The sequence below is a fragment of the Lepidochelys kempii genome, chromosome 2, assembly GCF_965140285.1.
Source record: "Lepidochelys kempii isolate rLepKem1 chromosome 2, rLepKem1.hap1, whole genome shotgun sequence".
NCBI lineage: Eukaryota > Metazoa > Chordata > Testudines > Cheloniidae > Lepidochelys > Lepidochelys kempii.
Window position 1 is genome coordinate 239,562,148 of NC_136381.1, and position 10,319 is coordinate 239,572,466.

The following is a 10,319-nucleotide window of genomic DNA, read 5'->3' on the forward strand; positions in this document are numbered from 1 at the left end:
CTTTCTACTGGTTCAGAATGTGGCACGTACATTTCTGAGATGGGTTGTGTGGGTCATACCTGCATTACATGGCTGAGTTGACTCCCTGAAAGTCAGTTAATTGGTTTAAAAATGTTGGGGCCTGATTCTCCAGTCACACTGATTTGATATCACGTAACTATTGACTTCAGTGGATTTAATCCTAATTTTTACTAGGTGAGTGAGATCAGACTCAGGCCCATGGTATTTACATATGAAGTCATCTCTGGGTGGACACCTTACTTTTTTTGTGAGCTGCTCACCCTCAGGACTGCTGTGTAAAGGCCAGTTCTTTAAGGTCCTCTAGCTCAGTGTTTCTCAACGTGGACTGGCGCCAGTCCCTGAGATATCCCTAACATGGTTTAGTAAGACAGCGAGTCGGTCCCTGGTATCAAAAAGGTTGAGAAACACTGCTCTAGCACATGTCTTCTAGCACATGTCTTCACATCAGTGGAGTGGTTTATGGTCTCGCAGAACAATTTACCATTGCAGTGCAGAGTAACATGACTAAAGTCAATGGAATCCCTCCAGATGTACAGTAGGGCAATGGAGAGCAGCATTTGGCTCTTGGTGTCTGAGGAAGGCCATTTGCCAATGACTGACTTAACAGACTGTTTTCAGCAGAAGATGAAAGAGAGGGTTGGGATCAGACTCACATTCTCCACAGACAATTGCTAGTGACCTCCTTGGAGGTAACAACCTATAGGCTGAGAACCACTGTTTCCAAAGCAGTCTATATTTGTATTTTTCATTTGAGATTATGGTTGGACTGTGTTGCTTTTCGTATATTGCTTTTTAAATTTTATTGGAGTTCCTTCCGATGTCCAATGTATGTAGACGGGTATCCCATTTTGAAAGGCATCCTGCTATGCCCGTACACTGCCAGGTCACTTGGTTAGCCTTCATCATTTTCAGAGGCCCTCATTAGTTATCACTTATTAATGCATTTAAGAGGTGAAGGTATGGATGACAAATAGCCATATTTCACAAACATTAAAGCTACTATGCAGGATATTTTCCATCCTTCATACAGAATAGTTCTTCCCTTTATTCATTTCCTTTTCAAAAGTGACTTGCAGTTCTTTAAGGAAACGAATTAGGCAACTATCAGTTTATGTGCCGGAATTCCTCACAGGTTCTTCATGGTCTTTTGTTGAAGATGAAGTGTAGTGTGACATTAAATATTTAATATGATCTCTATTGCAGGATTATAGACAGTATTTGTAGGCTTGGAAGGATTCGATTTGTATTAGGGCTGTCAATTAATCACAGTTAACTCATGCAATTAACTAAAAAAATTAACTGTGATTAAAAAATTAATCGTGATTAATCGCACTGTTAAACAATAGAATACCAATTGAAATATATTAAATATTTTGGATGTTTTTCTACATTTTCAAATATATCGATTTCTACTACAACGTAGAATACAAAGTGTACAGTGCTCACTTTATATTATTTTATTACAAATATTTGCACTGTAAAAATGATAAATAAAAGAAATAGTATTTTTAATGCACCTCATACAAGTACTGTAGTGAAAGTGTAACTTACAAATGTACATTTTTGTTGTTGTTACATAACTGCACTCAAAACCAAAACAATGTAAAACCATAAAGCCTAAGAGTCCTCTCAGTACTACTTCTTGTTCAGCCAATCACTAAGACAAACAAGTTTGTTTACATTTATGGGAGATACTGCTGACTGCTTTTTATTTATGATGTCACCTGAAAGTGAGAACAGGTGTTCACATGGCACTTTTGTAGCCAGTGTTGCAAGGTATTTACATACCAGATATGCTAAACATTCGTATGCCCCTTCATGCTTCAGCCACCATTCCGAAGGACATGCTTCCATGCTGATGATGATCATTAAAAAAATAGTGTGTTAATTAAATTGTGACTAAACTCCTTGGGGGTGAATTGTATGCCCCCTGCTCTGTTTTACTCACATTCTGCCATATATTTCATATTATAGAAGTCTTGGATGATGACCCAGCACATGTTGTTTGATTTACGAACACTGTCACTGCAGATTTGACAAAATGCAAAGAAGGTACCAATGTGAGATTCCTAAAAATAGCTACAGCACTCAACCCAAGGTTTAAGAATCTGAAATGTCATCCAAAATATGAGAGGGATGGGGTTGGAGCATGCTTTCAGAAGTCTTAAAAAAGCAACACTCAGAAGCGGAAACTACAGAACCCGAAGCACCAAAAAAGAAAAGCAACCTTCTGCTGGTGGCATCTGACTCAGATGATGAAAATGAACATGCGTCGATCCGCTCTATTTTGGATCAGTATCGAGTAGAACCCATCATCAGCATGGATGTATATCCTCTGGAATGGTGGTTGAAGCATGAAGGTACACATGAATCTTTAGCACATCTGGCACGTAAATATTTTGTGATGCTGGTTACAACAGTGCCATGCGAACACCTGTTCTCACTTTCAGGTGACATTGTAAACAAGAAACGGGCACCATTATCTCTTTCAAATGTAACCAAACTTGTTTGTCTGAGCGATTGGCTGAAGTAGGATTGAGTGGATTTGTAGGCTCTAAAGTTTTACATTGTTTTATTTTTGAATGCAGTTATTTTTTGTACATAATTCTACATTTGTAAGTTCAGCTTTCATGATAAAGAGATTGCACTACAGTACTTGTATAAGGTGAATTGAAAATACTATTTCTTTTGTTTCTTACAGTGCAAATATTTGCAATAAAAATAAAGTGAGCACTGTACACTTTGAATGCTGTGTTGTAATTGAAATCAATATATTTGAAAATGTAGAAAACATCCAAAACTATTTAAATAAATGGTATTCTATTATTGTTTAACAGCGCAATTAATCATGCGGTTAATCATGATTAATTTTTTTATCTTGCAATGAGTCGTGATTATTTTTTAATCGCTTGACAGCCCTGATTTTTATCAGTAAATGTTGGTAAATGTCAATTTCACGGTACAAATGCTGATGAGGATCATCAAAATTTATAGATGTCAAAGGAAGAAAAATGCTGCTTGAGAGTTTATAATTTGATTTAGGGACATTTACTTTGTATATTTTGACATGATGTTGATCATTGTGTCGTAATGGTTATAAAGATTTAACTTTTAAAATCTCAGTGTTGCTGTCATTAAATAATTATTGCCTGACCCTTCCCATAGTTTCCCACAACTGTGAAATTTAAATCAATAAAAAGTTTTATAAAGGCTTAAAAATAAACATTGATATTATCCCTTGAAATTATATTTAAAAAATTGAATTCTGCCGAGCCAAAGTATATGTAAGTGGAGATAGACTCAGTGATCAAATACGTCTTTTCAATATCCAACTTCTGTGATTTAAAATAATGAGGCAGATTTTTAAAATTAGGTATGTGGAAATTCAAGCAAACATTGGCATGTGCATAATTTATGTACATGAGGTATTTGCATGTGGCCAGTTAGACATGGTGGTTGTGACATCACTGACACAAGCATGTTTGCACATCTCATGGAACAGGAGTTGCAAGCTGTGACTTCAGGGCACTTGGAAAATAATAAGTTTATTATTATGATTTTATTATTTGCTGTAGTGCCCACTATGTACCAGGCACTTTTCAAACATTTAAGATGAGCAGTCCCTGCTCCAAGGAACTCACAGTTTATGGAGAAATAAATAGACAGAGGCCAGGGGAAGAAGAACAACAATAGGTTATGTAATATACACTTTATATACAGTCAGGTTTACTGCCAATAGGCAGCACAGCAAAACTAGGTCTCTTAAGAGGGACTTAGATGTGAAGAGTCTTGTGGATGAGCTAGGGGAGGTTGTATCATGCAGAGGGAGCCACACAAAAGAGACATAGAGGTGGTTATGAGAAGCTAGCAAATGCCGGGATAAGCATGGGCAGAGCAGCTAGCACAGAGTTGGGGGCCAGGTAACATTTAGCTTGACAATGGTGACTAAGCAGGGAGAGGCACTAGAATTTAGAATGTGGCAACCAAAAATTTCCCTTCCCCTTCCATTAGGGCATTTAGTGGATATTCCTATTTTATTTTATTTGTATTACCATAGAGTGTGGGAGCCCCCTGCATTGATCAGGACCCCACTGTGCTATGCTCTGTACAAACACAAAACAAAAAGATGGTCCCTGGTCCAAAGAGCTAACTTAGTTACCAGACTTATAAAAAAAAAAAAGGATCTGGGAACTACCTCTGGCAAACAAATCTGGTTTTGGAATGAGGTGGGGAAGGAAAAGGCGCAATAAAAATATTAGTAATGCTCAATTCCATTTTGTTAAAAATGATCATTAAAACAGAGTAACATGCCTGCTGCTTTGAACACCTATTTCTGCTTTTTAACAACAAAACTGTGAGATGAAGGAAAGCTCATGTGACAGACTGGAGTTGGTTCCTTTAAAGGCTTACTCTGTATTGCCAGGAAAGCAGAACAAATGTGACGTGGCAGCTTCACAAGGTACAGCGTAGGATCTTTGTGTTTCTAGACACTAACCAAATAAACAAGGTCAGATGTGGGAAGATGTATCTGCTACCTTGACTTATGAACGTTCTTTCATTTAAATGTTTTCTAAAGAATGCACATGCTGTATCCAACGTGAAAAACACTTGATTGACCCACTGTGAAGTTGGCTCCAGACTTTCTCCCATTCCAATTATTTGTCATTATTGTGTGTGAATAAGCGATAACTACTTTCATATGGAAACAAAGGTGGTAGATGAATCATGAAAACAAGTCCAGGCAACTTGGTTGGAGAAGCATTCCCCATAATTTCTGTAAAAATTCCAGTTTCAGTTGCATCCTATTTTGTTCTGTACGATGAAACCTTGAACATTTTAATCATTGCACTCTCAAAATGATCACTTTCTTGATGCAAGTATGAATAATCTCAGCAAATATATTTTTTCTACTAGCCCCAGAAAAAGGTTGAGGGATGAACTCTGAGAATGGGTTTACTGTATCTAGTTATGATTACTGAAATGTGGCAACTTGCCAAACTTGAGATTTTTTTAAAAGAATTTAGTATTGTGAAAAATGTCCCCAGTTTGCCTGTTAGATTAATAGGTTATAAGGCCAGAAGGGACTAATGTGATCATCTAGTCTGTCCTTGTGCATTACATAAGCCACAGAACTTCCCTGAATTAATTCCTGTCTGAACTAGTGCAGATCTTTGAGAAAAAACACCCAGTCTCAATTTTAAAATTTCCAATAATGGAGAATCCACAAGTCTTGGTAAATTATTCCAAAGTTTACTTACCCTAATTGTTAAAAATTGTTATGCCTTATGTCTAGTCTAAATTTGTTTAGCTTCAACTTCCAGCCATTATACCTCTGTGTGTGTATATATATATATCTATATATATCTTCCTACTGTATTTTCCACTGCATGCATCTGATGAAGTGGGCTTTAGCCCACGAAAGCTAATGCTCAAATAAATTTGTTAGTGTCTAAGGTGCCACAAGTACTCCTCGTTCTTTTTGCTGATACAGACTAACACAGCTACCACTCTGAAACCATTTGATCTTGGTATACCTTTGTCTGTTAGATTGAAGAGCCTTCCCAATCAATTTCTGTTCCCAGTGTAGGTACTTCTAGACTATGATCAACTCACCCGGAAACCTTCTGTTTGATAAACTAAATAGATTGAGCTCTTTGAGTCTCTCACTGTAAGACATGTTTTCCAATCCCTTAATCATTCACATGGCTGGCTCTTCTCTGAAACCTCTTCAGTTCTTCAACGTCCTCCTTGAATTGCTCCTATTGCGATTGACAGAATTCCACTAAAACTAACTGTAGTGCCCATTAGTTTTCAGAAACTGGGCCAAATTCTGTGCAAGCCCCTTGGATTCAGTGGTATTGAATAGCGGACAAGAGAGGACAGAACACGGGCAAAAGTTTGGTAGGTGTGAGTTGCTGGTTTTGGGTGGGTTTTGATATGAAGACAGAATGCTTGATGACAAAGGTGCTGGGAGTTCAAAACAGATATATTATCATGTTACTATTTGATCCATTAAAGGAAGGATAATAGCAATGGTGTGTAAGGCGTTGTCAACACTAGCCTCTCTTCCTTAAATTTTCCCAGTAGCTGCAGTGGTGGGAGTGGTATTGTAGACACTAATGTCCGTTGCTGAGGCCTACAGCAGCCATTTAGATTGGCCACTAAAGGGCTGTATGGGAGAAGTATAAAAGCGCTAGAGCAGTGGTTTTCAACCTTTTTTTCGTTTGTGGGCCCCTAAAAAATTTCAAATGGAGGTGCGGATCCTTTTGGAAATTGTGGACATAGTTTGGTGACCCGCAGGGGTCAGGGGACCACAGGTTGGAAACCACTGCTCTAGGGTAACAGGCAGTAAGTATCAATGCAGTTACCTTCATCCTGGTGCTCTGAGTCTGTGCATTTGACATAGACAAGGTGCTGATGGCCACTGGTGTCATCCAGATTTGCTCTGAGCCGAGCAATAGATAACACAATAGCTGAAATTCCAGCAGCTACCTGAGCCTTCTGCACTACCACTCCTGCCTTTGCTAACACAGACAGCAGTTCTAATGTAGTCTCAGTTTCTGACACAGTGAATATGCCACTTTGGGTTGCAGTAATTAAAAAAAATTATCACGTTACTGAACATTTTTTCTATAACGTTTTGTATTTACCTATAGAAAACTCTGACAACAATACCTTCCCCATTCTAATTGCTGGTTAAGACTATATGAAGCCAGTTTACTTTCTTAGAAACAATAATAAGTACACGATTCATGCAGAAGAAAAGGCTTCTGTCACTTTTATTCTTTCTGAGGGTTCATTTTAGTGTCTTCGTTGTTTATGTTGAAAGTTTCAGGGTCTGTTTGGCAGCTTCAAATTTGCAATAAGGCTACTATCTAAACAAACACTCCCTATCATCTGGCTTTAAGGACACAGCATGTTTAATTTGTCCATGGAAGTTGACAACACCATTTTGTGTGTTTATTCCAGGCATCATGTCCATGTTGTCCACATGATATTCTGAAGAAAAGAGACATTTGTCTCTCACGGAAGGTGACTCTTGCATGACAAACTTTCCAGTGAGGTGGGGTGAAACCTATGCAATAATTAAGCAGTGTCCCAGGGTACTGTAGTTTCCTACAGGAAAACTATGTCATCCTGCACTCCATGGGATTGTAACTACTTAAAAAATGGTGCTTATCTTGTTTCCTCTGGCGCGTTGCAAAGGGCATTGCTGAAGCTGCATTTATGTCCCTGCTATATTCGCTGTTGTATGCAGTGTTGTTGTAGCCATGTCAGCCCTAGGATATTAGAGAGACAAGGTGGGTGAGGTAATCTCTTTTGCTGGATCGAAGTTGGTCCAATAAAAGGTATTACCTCATCCACTTTTTCCCTGCTGTATTCAGTCACTCTGCCACATACCATTGTGAGACAGAAAGTTGAAATCTTTTACTCTGGTGGCTTATTCCCTCCTCCTTCCTATTTTCTTGATGTTCCTATTTTCCCCTCCCATTCTATTCTAGATTGGGGTTTTTTGAAGTCCACTTATGGGTGATCCTGGAACGATGCAAGCTGCTTATTTCTGTCTCAGTTCACTAGAAAATTCCATGGGCCAAATTCATCCCTGGCATACCTTCATTGGAGGTCCAGGATGTTGGATGTTACTCCAATAAAACAGACAAGTAGAACTATTTCAAAATAGAACTCTTCTAGTTTTCTTCCCCAATACATCAGCTTCTCTGGGTGTCTCCTCTCCCACTGCTCCTCTAGCTGCAGATCACCTCTCTCTAGGTTCCTCTTTAGAGTGTCCGTCCAGGTCACTGTGTGGCTGGCATCTTTCTGAAAGTCAAGAGGATGAAGGCTTGTTTTCCTTCTCCTTCATAGGCTGTGGTCATCTGGTCTGCAGTGCTTTATGCAGGCTCTTTATGCAAACAATAGCACAATGAATTTCTGATATAGGAAGAATCATCATTGCCTCAGGAGCCATGATCAACGACAATAGAGGAGGAGAGATGGTAAAAGAATAACCCAACAAATGTTATACTTGCATATTTGGAGAGATGATGAAAGACCAAAGCTTAAGATAGATGAATAGTGCGGTTTCAGGCCAGAGATTAGCAATCTTCATGACCTGGAAGTCAATCCTGAACCACCTCCATACATATTCCCTATGCACATTAATGCAGCCAGGTGGGTATTTACAAGAGTCTTCAAAGCACCACCCTGAGATGTTTATTTGCTTTTTAAAAAATGAGTAAAATAAAAAATATACACAGATGTAACATATGCTGGAGCTCTTAAATATGTATTATTTTAACACTATACATTTGAGTTGGCAGTGGGTCTTCAAGTGAAATGAGCATTCGGTGAAAGGAAATGAACTGACAGACATGGAGACTGAAGTCTACTGTTTATCTTCACAACAGATAGAGTCTGAGCATCAGCATTGCACACTTCCCAACACAAAACTCATGGCATCCACCCTTAGGGGGAGAGAATAGGTTGATCTTGATGTCTATGCAATCCTGAGCTTTTCTGCTGAGCCTACCAAAAAATAACTGTTGTAATTTAGGCACCTGTCCATGTGACCATCAACTCAGTCTACACAGGTCAGCAAAAGAAAAAGAGAATAGCTTTCATACCTGCAACCTAGAGTTGAATGGGTTTGTACCCTGTGATCAGTCCCCTAAACAATCCAATCCTCCATGCATAGCATTCTGATGAAGAGCACTCTTTGAAAAGCCATGTGCTCTTGTACCTTCACCCACAAATGTCCACAAGGGCACTTAATCTCCTCTACAATGTGACTCACAGATGGACTTGTCCTTCACTTACACTTCTTTCCTTCTTCTGGGGTGATAGACACTTAACACATGATCCACCTGCGCTGCAACTGCCACGTGGAAAATTCCCTGGTTTGGTAAAAGCTTGGCTCTTTTAAGGTGGATCTAGAGACACGTCTAAGTGAGTCAAGATATCGGGTACATGTTTTGGGACTTAAGAAAATAAAGGTAGACGCTTGCCTTTGTTTCCCAATCTCATGTCTCTTAGGATACAATAATGTCTCTGAAATTTGCATTAACATAGTATTATATAATATAAATGACTGATTATTTTTCTCCTCCTGTCCTGTTTTTGCCAGGGATACCTGCTCTTGTGTTTAAAGATTTTTTCATCAGTTTCTCCATTGATTTCAGCTTTTTTCCATCAGTTTCTCTGTTGATTCTCTATCCCCTTTTTCTTGGTTTCCTTCAGCTGTTTCTTTGCTTTCATGGCTGTCTGGGGCTATTCTCCTTATATAAATCATCTATAATGGAGACTTTCTTCAAAAGATAAAGATGTTAACAGCCTGCAATTTTTTTGGTAATTTTTCTTTCTATACATTGTGATTGATAAACTCCCATTCTGTTCCTCACAGGTACATCTAAAAAAAGTATGTCAGTGAAGCTAAAGCTAGCAGAAAACCTGACACTAGTAGATGGAATTCCTGTAGGTAATAAAACATTCCAAATCCATGAGGTTTCCTGCCTAGATTAGAGAAATGCCATTAGTAAAACAAAGCTACTGAAGGCAGGGGATGGGGTAAATAAATTCTACTTCTAATCTCCCCATAATAAAGTTCACTTCAGCGAGAGTCTTATTAGTCCTCGGGGCATTTCCTTGTGCATTAATTAAAATTGATTCTGAAATTTAAGGTAATCCTCCTAAAATACCACTTCTAAGTGAATTACATAGCTAAGTGCAAGTCCATTATATGTTTCCTTTTGTAAGTAAAACTTTATGGCTTGTATGTTGATGTAAAGGCTTCATACCACCTAGAGTCACCAGATAATTTAAATTCAATCTGTTAATACAAGACAGCTCATTTAGCAAATCCATGGCTGACTTGCCATGTGACGCTGTGGCTCTGCATGTTAACTACAGGCTATCTCACCTTCTCTGTGCCCACAGAGGATTCTTTATGGCAGTGCTGATGACTAAATATTTTCAACCTTCATTAGTTCATAACAGTTAACAGGTTGTCTCATACAAAAAGGCAGATAACATCAGAGTAAGGGGAGAGGGTTCTTGAAGATACCAGCCAGTGTAACAATCAGAACCCACCCAAATTAGATAAGACAAAACATATTTACTTCAAGGTAATATAAAGAAAATATATTCAAAATAAAGTTTGAAAGATGGCCTGCAACATGTAAGAAACGTAATAGGGCTAGCAGAGCTATTCCACTAACTTAACACATTTCATTGCACATTGCTTTTCTTACTACAGGGCAGCAAGTTTCATATGTCCTAACACACACAAGATTCCCTTGGAAAAG